Below are 17,284 nucleotides of genomic sequence, written 5' to 3' on the forward strand. Positions count from 1 at the left end.
TTATCGCTTCTCCCCTGAAAGGAATGGGGAAAGCTCTATCCTCAGCTCATTTTTGCCACTTGAGACAGAGGAGCACTAATCCAAGTGCGTATTACTTCAGGCCAACAAAGCTATTTTAGATCTGTGGCAGAATAATCTGGAATGACACTTGCCCATCCTTGGCAGTAAATACCCTATAGGTTAGGTCCAAATTTGGCCGTATCCCACTTAGACCTGTTGATGGCAAGGAGACAAAGGCATGGCAGTCCTGTCATTCATTTTATATGCTAGCTAGTTGCTATGTGTAATAATACCACAGAAAAGAAGCTTGACAAAGCAGCAATATACATGTGTACTCAGAAGTAGCACCACTGAGTTCAGTGAGGCTTAGGGTGCATCTACACTGTAGAAATAATGACGTTTGACACAACTGTAAGTGCTGTAGATGCATCCTGTGGGATCCTGGGGTTTGTAGATTTACAAAGTCTTTGGCTTTCTCTGACAAAGCATACTGGTGCCTCACACAACCACAAATCCCAGGAATCTGTAGGATGGAGCCAGGGTAGCTAGAGTGGTGTCAGACTGCATTATTTCAACAGTGCAGATGCATCTTAGTTTAGTTCTGAGCTTTGAAGTTACTTTTTTTTAAAGTATAACTCCTGAAAGCCCCCAAATAATATGATCACTTGGAAGTTACTGGGAGCTGTTGTCCCAAAAAGTAAGTTCTCTAAGCTTTGGTTCAGACCCTGTGTTGTTCTGCATACTTATCTCCACCAAATTTAAATCAGGAGCAGACCAAGTGTGGACTTCCTAGCTAAGATCAGGGATGGACCAAATGTGAGTTCCAGGTGTTGTTGGACTACATCTCCCAGCATCCTTTGCCATTGGCTCTGTTGAATAGAGCTGGTTGGATCTGACAGGCTCCATTTTGCCTGGGCTTGCCTTGGAAGAAGAAGCTGAAGGGAACCAGCTCTGCAATTTCCAGATGGCAACATTGCTGATAACTCTGCCCTTTATCTCCCTCCAGTAGGGCATTGACTTTGAAGCACCAACACTCTGATCTCAGCAGCTTCAAGGTCACTTACTTCACAGGGAGGGTCAACAAAGAAGCTTATGTTCTCCATGAGTAACTATAGCAACATGGCCTGAACGGATGGAAAACACCAGAGAGTGCTCTCAGGGCTACACCCTTTTTGGTTAACTTTTCACCTGGGCTATTATGTTCAAAATTAATTACATCAAGAACAGAAATGGGATTTTTCACCTTCATGGCTCTCTGTCTGCCTGGTCACATACCATTCACTGCCAGCTTTCAGATTGATTGTTAATTTTAAACTCCAAAGTTCATGCTGATGAACCAGCTATTCATGATGGCTGGTTCTGTATTTTCTGTCCAGGTTAGCAGTAAGGAGGTTGATGGATTCAGTTCACATGAAGCGCTAGTCGATAAGTGCCCTAATTTTTGTTCCTATTTAACCTATAAGGAGCAGCCTGCTCAAGAGAGATAAGAGAGTTTCTCATTCAAATAATGAAAGAAAGGGTCCACTGTGATTAACTGTTTTAGACAAGAAATGACTGTACACATCAGGATTGATGCGCAACAGGACCAATGTACATTGGTAGAACCCAATGTGCATCAAGACACTCTTGCTAGTATCTTGTTATGCATCTTCTCAATCTACTAGCAAGAGTTTCTTACCATCTCTGCTACATAGCTAAGTATATATAATGTTATGTAATGCAGATCATGATAGAGGATTTAAGCCATAGTTTTTAAGTGAGTTAAAAGAATAATGGAAAGAAGCATATTTACCTTTACTATGCATATTTCTTTGTTTTGTCCATTCAGGTCAAATAGGTTTTGCAGGGTTTTAGAGAGTAACAAAACCTTCAAAACCTCTTTACTCAAGGAAAATGTAGAGTAAAAGTACACACAACAAGCAAGGGTACTTCTTCCATATCAATGTCAAGCTGTTCTCTGAAAAAACTAAAGTCCGTCTCTAGTTCTATCAGCTACCAGAACAACTGGTTCTGTTCAACTTCAAAGCTCATATACTGTTCTGTAACAGTATTGCTTAATGGACTGTGTAAAGCAGAGAAAGGTCACCCCTCCCTTCAGGCCACATACTCAAGGCTGTGGCATCTCTAGGGTTGGTGTTACCTGGTGTGGTGACTCATGGTGTCACTGCCCTTTGACCTCCTCCTATATCATACCATACAGAATCCGTAGTTTCTCCTTTTTTCTACTAATGTTATTCATAAATTGTAATTCCCATTTGTCACTGAACATAATGGTAATATCGTAACATAAACAACTAGCACAATTACAATTATTCTTTTAAATTACTATATCATCCACACAGCCTAAATGTATTTACATATACATGTGCTTCAAGTGAAAATTCGGTACAACTTGATGTTTTTAAAGAATTTTTTAAAATTAAAAATTAATTTTTTGAAATTTGAATTTAAAAAACCCCTCGCCTCCTCCTCCCACTGAGTCTCACCCCTCTCACACAATCGCTTCAGCATTTTAACAGGACACAGGTGAATGCCACAGCCTGTTTCTGTCCAAAGGCAAATGTTTGAGGAGCAGTGGTGTCACCCTCTCTGAGGGTATCACCTTGTGCAGTCTACACACCCTTAGTGACATCACTGGCTCAAGGTTTTTCTTTTTCTTTTCCCACTTTCTCATTGCTGAACTAAACAGAATAATTTTAATGCTTGATACCAAAATACATGTGGCACTACATGAATGGATTGTACAAACTTGTCCATCTCCCCAGTGTTGAGATACATGAGATGTCCCTACATTTCTATAACTGGAAGACTACAAATCTCATAAGGGAGAGAGCTGCATGTATTCTTCCTTTGGATGCTATTATGAGAAGGAAGAATGGATACTGGTGGTTCATAGTAGTTTCTCATTACCATGACTGCCACCTCTGACTAAACCCCAGGTGATTTCAAGAAACCAGAAAGTGGTCCATGCTGTTGACAAAATTGATCCTACACATTCATGTCTGTGAGATATCAGACTCACTAGGATGGAGGGAGGAGGGAATAGTAGGCTTGGGGGGCTGGTTTTCATTGGGACTGCATTATATAGGCAGGAAAGGCTTTCCCTTTCATGAATCAGAAGCAATTTCAATGAATCGCAATAGCATGAACATAGAAAATATTCCCACTAATACCAACAGGATATTTTTTTAAAAAATAAATAAGCCACACCCATAAATATGTAAATTTTGTCAGGATCATGGCTAGAAAGGGAAGTGGAAAACATGCTCTCTTTCCAAACATGCTTGTCCTAATGACTATCAGCTTCATGGATTCTCCTTTAAAAAAAAAAAAAAAAGAAATTCTCACATTTATCTACTTAACTTTCTACTAACTTAAAACTCGAGCATTTAATATTCCAGTCTAGTGATCCAAAGAACGTGGCCAGAGAAAGTGAACCAAGAAATGCAAATACACAAATATAAGAGTTCTAGATGTGAATGATTTTCCGTGTCTCACTCTGCAATGCTAGAAATTTGGGGACTGATGAAAAATTCGGGGGGGGGGGGCAGAATTCTCATTTGATGGGGCAATGTCCTCACACCCCACACCCCCTATTCAAGGGTATCTGTTTGTGATGGTTTAGTGGGTACCTTTCAGTTTATTCAGCCTATGAACATAACTTTGAAATTGATTCAAGAACTGTGTCTATGGAGATTATCGCACTGCCAATTTCCACCGGAATAGATTCACATTGTAACCGTAACAGATGGATCTTATCAGACAGTCCCGCTGTCAGGCAGTTGGCTAACCCATATCAAATCCAGGCTTCTCCCACAACTTTTCAAGAATGGGATTTTCCCGTTCTTGAAAAGTTGCGGGAGAAGCCTGGATTGGATAAGGGCTGCCTGCTCCCTAGCCACAGGGCTATCTGATAAGATCCATCTGTTACAGTTACAACCTGTGTCCATCCCAGTGGGAAATTGGCAGTACGATAATCTCCTAGGAGAGTCTTTACTTCTCCAAGAATCCAGTCCATGAACTGGACAAAATGGAATACCCATGAATTCATGGGGAGAATGACATAAATCATGATAAAAAGCAGACAACCTTACAAACAGTATTTAAAATATAACTCATTTAAAAGACTTTGCTCTACTGCATCTGAAGCAGTGGGTTTATATCCACAAAAGCTGATATGAAAATAAAAACCAGTTAGTCTTTAAGGTGCTGCCACATTTCTTTTTTTCCCATCCTACCTCCCTTCCTTCCTCTGTTTGAAAATACGTACACACTGAAATATCCAAAAGGAAATTTAGTACAGTTCCGCTTTCCCTTCCATTTGGTGTTTTCTCACAGCAGGTGAATGAAGAAACCCTTAACTCCTTAATATTCTATATTGGCCTCTAGATGGTGCTCCCATTAGACCCTGGTGCTGGTTATTTGTAGCTTAATGCCTTAAGGCAGAAAGAAAAACACCAATTACTTCACTTGCTGTGAAACATCTAAAGTGTCGGTAGATGGCATCATTGTGTTAAGAAAGAATGAAAAGAAAGAAAGAAAGAAAGAAAGAAAGAAAGAAAGAAAGAAAGAGCCTCCTCCCACTGATTTTCTCCATTCCTTTCCTTTTCTTGTTAATTTTATCTCATCAAAGGCTTTCATGGCCAGCATCAATAGTTTTTTGTGGGTTTTGGGGGCTATGTGGCCATATTCTAGAAGAGTTTATTCCTAATGTTTCTGAAGATGCCAGCCACAGATGCTGGTGAAACGTCAGGAATAAACTCTTCTAGAACATGGCCACATAGCCCAAAACCCTCACAAAAAATCTTTATCTCATCAGTTCTTTGGGGGGTCATTTACACTGGAACTATCTTCATTTTCATCATCCATGATATTGTCTCATGGGATTTCCCCCATCACTTTTTTGCAGTGGCAGCTGGTCACTCAGATATCACTAAAATGGTGACTCTATTCCAGGTTTTAGTCTGAAATGTAAAGGATTTGGTGGCATATTGTGAAGTACTTTTGTTGTTTGTTGTTATAAGCCTTCAAGTTGCTTCCAACTTATGGTTACCCGAAGGCAAAACTATCACAGTATTTTCTATACATTGGTGTGTGTGTGTGTGTGTGTGTGTGTGTGTGTGTCCCGCTGCCCCCCACTTGGGAAGAGATACATGCAGGAAACTCATGGTTATGACAATTTCATTGGCTACCACTTACTTTCCTGACACATTTCATAGAATCATAGAGTTGGAAGGGGCTCTGTGGACCCAAGTCCAATCCCCTGCTCAGTACAAGATCTCCAGGTACAGCATCCCCAGATGTGTAGATTCTTTTGGAAGACATCCAGAGAAGGGGAGCCCTCCACCTTTCTAACTGGTTTCATTGCCAAACCACTGTTATTGTCAAGAAGTTCCGTCTAATGTTCAGTGGAAATCTATTCTCCTGTAATTTCAGACCGTTAGACCTGCACCTTCCTCTCCTGGACAGCCCTTGAGGTATTTAAAAAGTACAATCATGTCACTCATCAGTTTTCTCATCACCAAGCTGAACATGCCCAGCTCCTTCAACCTTTCCTCAGATACTGTGGGCCCTCTCCAGACAGGTCATTTTGTACGTACTCCGTATGTACTAGGGTTGCCTGGGGGCGTCTCTTTTAGACACCTGCAACCCTAGTACGTACGGAGTATGTACAAAATGGTGGCGCCCTGTTCACATGAGCGCTGTCATTTTGACGTGATGGACACCTAGCGTCCGCACGTCACAGTGCGCAGGTGATGTCGCGAGTGCACCAATGGCACACTGTGGCGTCACTGGCATGCCGTAAAAAGAAGCCGCTTTTTGCAGCTTCTTTTTCTTGCCGCCGCCAAACCACGCGGTATATCCGCTGCAGCTTACTGGCGGCCCAAATGGCACTGCCACCAGACCGTCCTTTAAGGACGGTCTGTAGCGTGCCCATGTTCCCCATACCTTGATCATCCCTATTCACCTCCTCTGAACCTGTTCCAACTTATCTATATCTTTCTTAGAATGAGACACCCAGAACTGAATTCAGTACCCCTGTGAGGCCTGACCAGTGCAGAATATAATGTAACTATTGCCTCTTTATTTTGGTTCTATTAAAGCAGGCATTCTTTGCTGCAGCATCACACTGCTGGCTCATGTTCAAGTTATGATCAACAATAATTCTAATGCCCTTTTTGGATGCAGTACTGTTTGCCCATATATTCCCCATCCTATGCTTATGTATTTGGTTTTATGGTCTAAATGTAGTGTCAATGGCCCGATTTAAATGGGCCTTTTTCACTACCCCTGTCACGTGCTAGGGGTTGACCGTTCATACCGGCCTCACCCCTAGCACATGACGGGGGCGTCAAAATGACGGCGCCCTGTACATATGGGCGCCGCCATTTTGACATGATGGAAGCCTAGCATCCGCATGTCTCAGCGCCTTTGTGATGCCGCAAGTGCGCCATTGGCACCTTGCAGCATCACAATCGCACCACAAAAAGAACCCGCTTTCTGTGGTTTCTTTTTGCTGCGCGAGGGAGCCGCTCGGTTTGTCTGCTGCGACTCCCTCACACAGCAAACCAGAGCGGCGGAAGACTGCCCTTTTGGATGGCCTGTATCCCGCCAATATTAATTTTATATTGTTTTAACTGGATAGTTTTGTTTTTAAAAAAATTTCTTGTAATGTTTTTATACTGTTGTATCTTCTGAGCCCCCTTGGGTTCCTTTCTGGGAGAAAAGTGCCATAGAAAATAAATAAATAAATAAATAAATAAATAAATAAATAAATAAATACTTTTGCATTTGTCTCCTTAGAATTTCACTTTATTCACTACTGCCCAATATTTTAGTTTATCAGGGTCCTTTTGAATTCTATTCTTATCTTCCAAAACCCCTCCCACTTTTTTATCGTTTGAAAACCTGATAAGGATTCCCTCCACCATAAAATTCAAAGTTTACATAACCTATAATGCCTCTCTGGATTCCCCTATATGCGCCTGTCTCAATTTTTGATATATCTTTTCCACAGTTTTCAAATCATTGTTTATCAGTTTTTATACGGAACCTGGATGTAATGTTTCTCTGAGAAGCAGACTTCTCTTCTGTTTAATCAGGTTGGATTGTGTGTTTGTGTGTGTGCGTATGTGCATGCAGCCATGCACACAGGCGCACACATACATACACACATTATTTTCTGGTTTGCTTCAGGCATCAAAAATGTCTACTGACAGCCCTGAACTTCAGGATAAACATTCATTAAATATATAGAATCTTTAAGATAAAACTCTTGACAGTTTCTAGTTCACATCACCTCCAGCATTCTACCCGCTATAAGCACTATTTTAATTTCCACCACCGTTTCCAGTCCTATATTTGAGTTTTGTCTAGCCTTGTGCTTTGCTTGCAACTTTTCATCAAAAAGTCTCACAAGAAACAAACAATAAAGAATCTGTTGGGGCCTCACTGAGATTTAATTCCAGGTTCAAAAAAGGCAATGCACGTGGCCTGGAATGAAATATTCCCCTGCTAATATCTTCCTCCTGATTTACTTTTTCCCCTGCTCACCACTCATGTCTTCCATCTTCAGCCTCTCCTATTCTTAGTATCTCTACTCATCCCAGCCTGATCCTCAAGCTTTTTTTTTTTTTAGTGTCACTTACCATGAGTGTCACTTATCTTGAGTACCACTTATCTTAGCTATAGCACATTGTGATTAGGCCTCCACTGGGCAACATTTCCTTTTCTGGCTGGAAAGACATGGCAAGAAATTCTCTCTACCCAATCCTTACTTGCTCTTTTGTGATTCTTATACATTATAAAGATCCTACTGGTGAGTCCCAATTAGAGCAGACTTATTGAATTAACTGTTAATCAGAGCCAACACATAAGTAAATCCAACTAATTCAATAACTCTACTCTTGCAGAAGATTAAAGTAGGATTTAGGCCCAGGTTCTTTGTTCATATATCCTAATTGGCCATGTCTCTTATTTGTACTAATAGTCATATTTTAAGTTATCATCCCTTATGTTTTATGTTATTGTTCTATGTATCCTCTCTTTTGATATTTCCATTTATATGTGTTTTGTACATACTCACTAGAAGAAGCTGTGATGGCTAAACTGAGGCTACTGCACTTTAGACTTACCATGAGATGTTGTTGCTCACTAGAAAAAGTGATAATGCTGCACAAAGTGGAAGATAGTAAGAAAAGAGGAATTCTGCACTACAGTTGATCGATTCAATCAAGGAAGCTATGGCTGCCCCTGAGTTTGCAAAACATCAATAGGGCAGCTGATGACTGGGACTCTTGGAGCTCTCTCATTGTTGTCCCCAAGAAAACATCATGATTTTTAAAAACATATCAAATGTTAGTTGCATAATATCAGTATCATAACAAAATATTCTGACTTTAGAACTCACAAGGTGAATAAATACTTTTTCCCCAAATTTTGAAGGACCGTATTCTCCATTATGAACCACCATATGCTTTGCAGTCTGCTGGAGAAGCCCTTTTCTCTGTCCCACTACTCTCTCAGGTACACCTGGTAAGAACACAGGAGAGGGCCCTCTTGTTGGCTGATCCCAGGCTCTAGAACTCCCTCCCCAGAGATATTACACTGGCACTCTCCCTGCTTTCTTTTCGCAAGCAAGTAAAGACATTTCTGGTTAGACTGGCATTATATAAGCAACTCTGTAAGACCTAGTTTACCTAAATACTGTGTTGGATCTTGCTAAATGTTGTGCTGGAGTGGCGAGTGTATGTGTATGTGCGTGTGCATGTATAATGATGTATGTTTTAACTTGGTTTTAATTTGTTATTGTTTAATTTTATTTTAACTTTGATATCTTTTAAATTGTTAACAATGTGTTTTTTTGCTGCAAGCTGCTTTGAGTCCCCCCAAAAAGTTGGGATAGAAATTATTATTATTATTACTATTATTAATTATTCTCTAGGTTGCCATAAATCAAAATCTGACTTGGTGGCAAATAACAAAAACAAATGGTATTTAAATGCAATTTTTATACTCTGGTGCTTGTTTTGAAATGCTTGTTCTGTTTTTAACTCTTATTTGAGAGTATGACCATATAATAAAGAATTGACTGATTGATGGATGGCTGATGGATGACTGATGGATAGATTGAAATGGATGGCTATCCATCCACTTCTGTCCATTGCCCTCTCCCATCCTATTCATTTCTTTCTTACTCCATTTCACATGACTTCATCTCTTTTTTTCCCCTATTTTCTTGTCTGTATAGTCAAGAGCTAGGCTGCAGCCAAGCCTCTTCAAATACTGATTGTGCACTGATCATATTTCAATACTGCTGATACACAAATTCATTTTCATTTTTTCCTTTCTTCATAAATCTGCATGCTTGATTACTCTGAAAATACCTGAAAGCACACATGAACTGCCACAGCACCAAAAGAACCAACCTATGTGATATGTGTGGGGAAAAGTTCGAATCCAAGTGCACCCTCAAGAGCCACAAACTCCTCCACACTGCTGATTCTCCATCAGGTCTTGCCTGAAAGAAGAAAGTCTTCCCTCCATTCACCATCCAGAGGGAGAGAAGGGCAGGCCAGCAACATCGGGCTTAATCAGAGCAAGAAGAAGGGTTCTCCCTCCAGTCCATCTGCGATGGTCCAGGCCTCTGAGGGAGAGAAGACCTGATGGACATTTCCCCTTCCCCACTGACATTCCCTTCTCCTTTTGTGTCTTGTCTTTTAGATTGTAAGCCTGAGGGCAGGGAAATGTCTAATTAATTTGTAAGCCGCTCTGATAGCCTTTTGGCTGAAGAGCAGGGTATAAAAATTATTGTTGTTGTTGTTGTTGTTATTCTAAAACTATGACATGGTTTTCTTTTTATTAATATCCTTCCCTAGACAGCCCTGTTTCTGCCCAAGTTCACTTGATTCTAGGCTAAAGAAATACTGTAGACCTATAGGCTGGAATCCTGTATCAGCTATTTAGTTATGTATACTTAGGCGGGTTACAGACCGCCGAAATGCGACGGTCTGCTGCCGCCACCGGTTGCTGCGTCCAGGAACCGCAGTAGCCAAACAGCACGGTTCCTGGACGCAGCAAAGAAGGAGCATGAAAATCACGCTCCTTCTTGCTTCCCGGAAGAGACGCCACAAGGCGCTAGTCGCACACTCGCAGCGTCACTTCTGGGGCGCGACATGCGGACGCAGAGCGTCCGCTATGTCAATATGCCGGCGGCCGTGTGGAACAGCCGCCACCATTTGTTACGGACTCTGTCTGTAATAGGAGTAGGGGCGTCTGGAAGAGACGCCCCTTTTTCAAAATGGGACGTCCTAAGGACGTCCCTTATGGTGGTGTGTAACGCGCCTTAGCCTTGACAGACTGGCTATTAAGGCTGGCATTGAAGTGGATTGGGGGCATGGAGTCTGCACGACGCATGCCCCAATGCTGCCCCCATGATGGCATGATGCAGCGCACCTCACCACATGGTACTGCATCCAGATGATTCAACACCTAAGGAGCACCAAAAGGCTCCTGTGCAGACCTATGGCATCCTTTCTGTGGCTATGATGACCTTTCTGCAACACAAAAAGGAGCTGCTTTTTGCTGCTGCTTTTTGCACTGTGGAAAGGCCATGTAGCTGCTGCAGTCCCAATCCAGCTCTAAAAGGGTCAGCTGCAGGCCGCCCCTTAGGAACAGTCCATCAAGCCCCAATCCCCCTACCACCACCACCTGGTGAAAACACCATTCACTCATGTTCCAGTCACTGGCAGAGTGGATTTCCTTCTCCTCATGTGTCTGGATTATTTCTGCAGAGTGATTTGGGCCAGTGAAGCTAATACAGATCCCAACCATCATGCAATATGATGTAATTTATATACTATGGTTGTGGATCAGCTGAAACACAAATTCCACAGCGGATTCACCTGATTTGGTCTATTCAGGAAGGGATTCAAACTGGTTCATTTCAAACAAAATGAATTACAGAGTGGGTCTCTTCTCCTTGAAGTGCTCTGCTGCTTTCCAAACCATTCTGGAGTAACAGAGGTTTCAGCATGAGAGAGAAAAAATAGAGGAAATGCTTCTCCTGGCACTTTCCAATGGGATGGGACAGAAAGGGGCTGGGGTGTAGCTGGAGTAATAACTGTAGCTTCCAACCCATGGCAAGAGCTTCATTAGCGATGTCCTCAAATGAAGTACGTACTCTCATTGAATCAATGGAAACTTGTTTAAGTGAATAGTTAGTATGTTTAGTTGAGTGAAAGGGTCTACTGTAGCAAGGACTAACCACTTAATTTAGGTCACCTTTTCTTTATCTCTTTCATAACAGTGAATCTCCTGAAGCTGGTTCCCTTTTCTAATTTGCAGAAGAGGAATTGAGATTATATGACACAACAAAGAGGCTTTTACAAATCTATGGATAACTTTCCATTTATATCCAAATTTTGCCTGTCCACTCCACCCTTTCCCATCTACGCTCTCAGCAATTCCCAGCATTGTGTGCTGATATCCCTGTCTCTTTCTCTCAGACACTTCCTTATCATCACCATAATGGATTTTTCTGTCATTCACCTTGTGTTAAGGGCTGGTTTTTAATATTAATGTGGACAAGCTGTCTGTTATATGTTGCAACCAACTGTTGGCAACACTGCATTATTTGTGTATTTGCTTGCACAGCAACCTGCTCTCCTGTGGTCAGATGGTTCCAATAAGTGCATTCTTGTTCAATCTGGATATAAACCAAATACTGGCTTGGCTCAGTGGCTCTTTTATTTGGTTTGTATATTGAGATTTTGTGTTTTGAAGGTGATGTCCTTCTGACAGATGTGCTAAGCAAGCGTGGGAAAGTCTGTTTTATCTAAATCTGATCATGCGTAGAAAATATTCATATTGACTACTATCACATTTTGGCCTAAATCCTATTGTTCGTTGTGACTAGAGCAGGCACGTTAAAATCCATAGGATTTATCCATGTGTTGACTCACCATTCAGCAATTGATTATGGTTCTGCTTTTGTTGGCACTAACCAGCTGGATGCCAGCCATTATACATTAAGGCAGGGGTAGGCAACCTTTTTGAGCCGGGGGCCGGGTTGCTGTCCCTCAGACAACTGGGGGGCCGAAGCCAAAGAATAAATAATTAAATAATTTAAAAAAATAAATATATAAATAAACCAGGACAAATGTAGGACAAAATTTTCAAATGGAAGATACTTTTTTTAAAAAAATGGAGGACACGCAAAAAAATTTGCTGATTTTTTAAAAAATGTTAATATAAATGCATGTTTCTGAGGTTTCTATAGACAATTGCCCCCCAAAGGCCCCGGCAGCAATCGGCGGCAGGACCAGGCTGGGGCCGGTCCCAAGGCCTTGCCAGGCCGCATCCAGCCCGCGGGCCGCAGGTTACCTACCCCTGCATTAAGGGATTCTCAAAGACCCAGAGCATCTTTGTAGGTGTGTGCAATGAAAAGGCGAATATGTGTTTACATATTGCACTAGAGAGAGAGAGGGAGGGAAAAGGAATATACTTTTAGAATATGGAAACTATGGTCTAACCTGCACTGCAGAAATAATGTAGTTCAACAACACTTTAACTGCCATGGCTCAATGCTCTGGAATTCTGAGATTTGTCACTGTGGCAGCAGAGCTCTCTGACAGAGAAGGCTAAATATCTCACAAAACTGAGTCATGGCAGTTAAAGTGGTGTCAAACTGCATTATTTCTGCAGTGCAGTTTAGATTTATGTCTAGATCCTAAATTCATTCTAAAGGATGTAGACTAAGAAAAGGGTGCTAAAGACTTTGCATCACTGCTAGCCCTTCATTATCTCTAGCTGGGTTCATTATAAGGACATATTTTATACTGCCTTCCCCCAGCCTACTGCTCTGTCCCTAGCCAGCATGATCAGCCATGTTGATTGAACCTGATAGGAGCTGTGTTCCAGCACATTTAGATGGTTCAAGCTTGGGGAAGACTGCCTTAAGCTAATGAGCTCAATTTTCCTTTCGATCAGGTATGGGGGGGAAGAGTGGTCCATGGGCCATATGAGTTCCAAGCCACCAGGAACACCACTACCAATTAATTTTTAATGAGAAATTATCTGTAAAATATTCCAAAAAGGAAGGTTGTTATGGCATTATGCCTTTAAAAAACCTGCAAGACAGACCTAAAGAGCCAAAGTGGCCAAAGATTAGCTGAGGAAAAAACACAGGAATTAAACACTGCAAGTGATTTTTGGTCACATCTGGATGTATTTGGGCAAATTTTCAGTTCAACATATAGGGGTGCAACAACCACAAGGCATGAAGCAAACATTGGATCCTGGTCCAGTACAGGTGCTCACTCTGGCTTATATTTTGCTTCCATTTGAAACTTCCAATGGACAAGAATGTCATAGTGTTTTGATTCACTAGTTCATTGTTTGTTCTGTAGATTGGACACTCCTCTGAGTTATTGGGTGATCTAAAAGTACAGTAAACAAACATATTAATAAAATTATCTTAAAACAGCAAGGGTTTTGGCGAGAAATCCAAAAGAAACAAGAAACACGCCCCATAGTCTTGATATATATTGGTTTTTCTCCATGAATGCAAATAATTGCTATAGATAATGGTCACAACATAGGCCCAAGCACAGAACCATCCTAACTGAAAGCAACAAAGAGGTAATCCTTTAGACCTCTATCATGTCAGACTGCCTGAAATTGTGCTTCACTGGATCTTAGGTTCCTTTAACAGCAAAACACGCCTGCAACAAATATATATACAGGGACGTAGCTAGGATTTTAGGACGGGGGGGGGGGGGGTCCAGACTAAGTGCCACCATTATAATGGGGCTTGAGTGCGGCGGCACAGCAGCACACACCATTCATTTTTCTAATGGAAGGGGGGGGTCCGGACCCCAAGAACCCCCCCGGCTATGTCCCTGATCTATCTATCTATCTATCTATCTATCTATCTATCTATCTATTCTTCTGTTGTTATGTTACTTTGTGTGCTGGAGTGCATCTGTACAGAGTCTTGAGATTTTCATAGGAGAATTATGTATATTTTCCCCTGTGTCACCACCTTCATAATTACAAAACTCATCTTATTTCACACATCTGCTTCCTCTATATCTAAAGAACCAGACATCTGACATTTAAGTCCACCACTGCCATTTCCAAACTGGAGACTTGAGAAACCAAGGAACATAATTCTCATTACTGTATTTTAAAATGCATTGAACCAAAATCACCATGAGTTGACTTCTCTGCGAGATTCTGGCCAGATGAAGCCATCTTGCAATTGCTCTATATGTTGACATCTCAGTCCACACTTGGAATCCTAGAAATGTTTCACAAACTGGACTGAGCTGGGACATGACAAGATGGAAACATATTGTTGATCAGAGCAATTGCAAAAACTGCTTCTTCATGGTAAAGCTAGCTTTAAAGAAATGTTAAGTCATTGTGACTGCACTGCATCAAAAATGGTTGTGAAAACTGCCCTAAGTGCTTGAAATAGAAACCTCTCTGTTACACAACAGGGTCTTGGGATTCCTATTCTGATGCAGCTGTCATCTCTTCCATGTGACCATTATTTTAAACATACTGGACACATGAAGCCACTCCATATCTGGTTCCTCTGCAAGGACCATTGAAAATATGCAGCCTGTCCATCTGTAATACAGAGGAACCTATTATAGCATGTTCTGTATAGGTAAAATAGCAAGCATTGTTCAAACCTGGAAAATTGTGCCTTATTTGCAGGGGTATCCAAATGATACACATGTTGTCCCAGTATGCAAAAGGATCTTTTAGGACCTTTGTACTCGTAGCTACAAGATCCCTTGGCATACTCATTTTCCAGACTAACATGGCTATGTCTTTGAATGTTGTCCCAGATTATTTGCCATTATTACCCATGGTCTTTTTCTGAGTTCTTTCATTCCGGGGGGGGGGGGGGGGGGGGATCTATTGCTATGTTACACTCAGGGCTGGATTATCAATGGTTCAGTTGATATAACTGAACCAGACCTCTCATAAGAGGAAAGGGAAAATGTAAGTTTTCCCCCCAATCATTTTCTGAATCTCCAAGTGTTTCTGTTATTGTTGAAATTGTAAACAAACCTTGAAATAATAAGACAGTTGGTTTAACATGGCTGTCTTATTTACTTATGATCTACTTAAACTGTTTAAAGCCTGAGAATAAGCAAAGTGACAAAACAAGGGGGGAGCAACCTCATGGGGTCCAGCTGAGCCCCAGATGTCAACCTCCAACACCTCCCCAGCTATCCCTTAGATGAAACACCAGACTCCAAGGGCAATTCAAAGAGACTGGTTGCTATCTCAGATAATCATATTTGGAAGAGCAAACCTGGGGGGCTCCCTCCCAAAGCCCATGACTGTAAGAGAAAGTCAGAGTCAACCCCAAATCAGCCCCAAGGGCAGTCTCATTCCACCACCTCCTGGACTCATGTCCTGTGGAAGCAGCTCCAGACACCAACCCTCCACCACAATGGAGTGCCAAGGTGTACAACAATATACTATCTCCTCCCCCCACTACCTGCCAAGGGACAAGTGTCTATTGATTTACATGATAATGACAAGCCTGTGTGTCACTCCCATTCCCAGCAGTCATTCTGATGTGTCCTTTGTTGAACAATGCCTATGGTTTGTCATGATTAAATTAGCTTTTCCTCACCACTTTTTTGGAAGGTTTAGTGCCAATTGTTTGTGCCCTTTCCTTCATCTTCTAACCACAGCTTGCCCATTTCTGCTAGATCAGTTAATTTCAACAGCCACTTCTCATTCATTAACATTCCAGTATTTTTTCCATTTCTGGGCATACCAGCCATGGTCATGTATTGTAGTAGTCTTCCATATTTACTTTCCACCTGGTCATCTATCAGTCCAAATAAGAACAATTCAGGTTTTAATTGAATATTAACTTTTAAAATCCTCTGTTTCAAACAATGTATTTGATTCCAAAATTTCTTAGCCTTCTCACAAGTCCACCAGGTTCCACCCTGATGCTCACATTTCCAACATAATTAGAAACCCCGTTATGCATTTTAGCCAACTTCTCTGAAGTCAAATGTCAGCAACACATCATTTTATAAAAGTTCTCCTTAAGATCATAGCACAACGTACATTTTGATCTCTTTAACCACATTTATCCCACTATTCCATTTGTATATTATATCCAAACTTTTGTGTCCATTTTATCATGAAACTTTAACTTGTTTCTCTTCTGTCTCATTTTTAACAAGAATATCTACATCTTGCAAATCAAATGTTCATCATCTGTACATAACTGCTGCTCAAATTCAGATTTGTTCTATTCAAAGCCTCATTTTTTTTCCATTTTAAAACTTTCAAATATCTATCCATTTGTCCATATCACTGAAAACTGTAAACCTCTGGCAATACTTTTCATTTAACTTAATTCTGGATTGTTCTTGATCAGAAGAAGGTCATGATAAGTTACCCACCTTTCCTTTGCTGTTTCCTTCATATAAAAGGCTTCTTTGCACTGAAGTCCATAGAGACATCTTAGAGCATAACTTTAGTTTGTATCTATTTCATATTCTTAACAAGGCACATCTCACAAAATGATTGTCAAAATTTACATTCATGTTAGCTTTATCATACCATAAATATTCAAACTTCAGGTCATGTCCTTTTCAATCCAATAGTCTCTTATTACACAACACAATCCACTCTTTCAGCCAAGCCATGCAGCATGCAGAAAAGTACAGTTTCAAATCAGGTAAAACCCTCTTTGTTTTGCATCTTGTTAAAACCTTATATTTAACTCTTGGTTTCTTCCCTTACCATATGAACTTTAATAAACCCTTCTTCTTAAGTGGCACATTACTGTACTGAGACAAAGATGAGAAGCGGAGTTTCAGGTGCATACAGTCTTGCTACCAAATGAACCCAAGCCATAGTGCCAGTACTCAGTAAGGCCAGGGACTTAGAGATTACTATGGGAAGGTTCTCCTATGACCACAGCCTTTTATCTGTATGGGGTCCCTGCTTTTCTCCAATAAGTCAAAATTCTAGATTTTTTTTCCTTTGATTATCCTGGTGCCTGTTCCCCTTTCCCTCCCCTGAATTTTTGGTTTGGAGGGCCTCCAAGACTTGCAGGTATCTTAAGTAAAGCCAAGAAAAACTATACTATAGCCATCCAGGATATTATGTTTTCTTATTGTGATCATTATTGCAACATATTTTAACCACAGGGAAATGGGAAATGCTGTTTCAACATCACAGTCAAAACTGTGGGTGTGAGCCTGTATAAAAGCAACAGGCAAGGTGAGTT

Source organism: Sceloporus occidentalis, unplaced genomic scaffold (genome assembly GCF_023333645.1).
Source record: "Sceloporus occidentalis isolate IW3139 unplaced genomic scaffold, rSceOcc1.0.p SCAF_3, whole genome shotgun sequence".
NCBI lineage: Eukaryota > Metazoa > Chordata > Lepidosauria > Squamata > Phrynosomatidae > Sceloporus > Sceloporus occidentalis.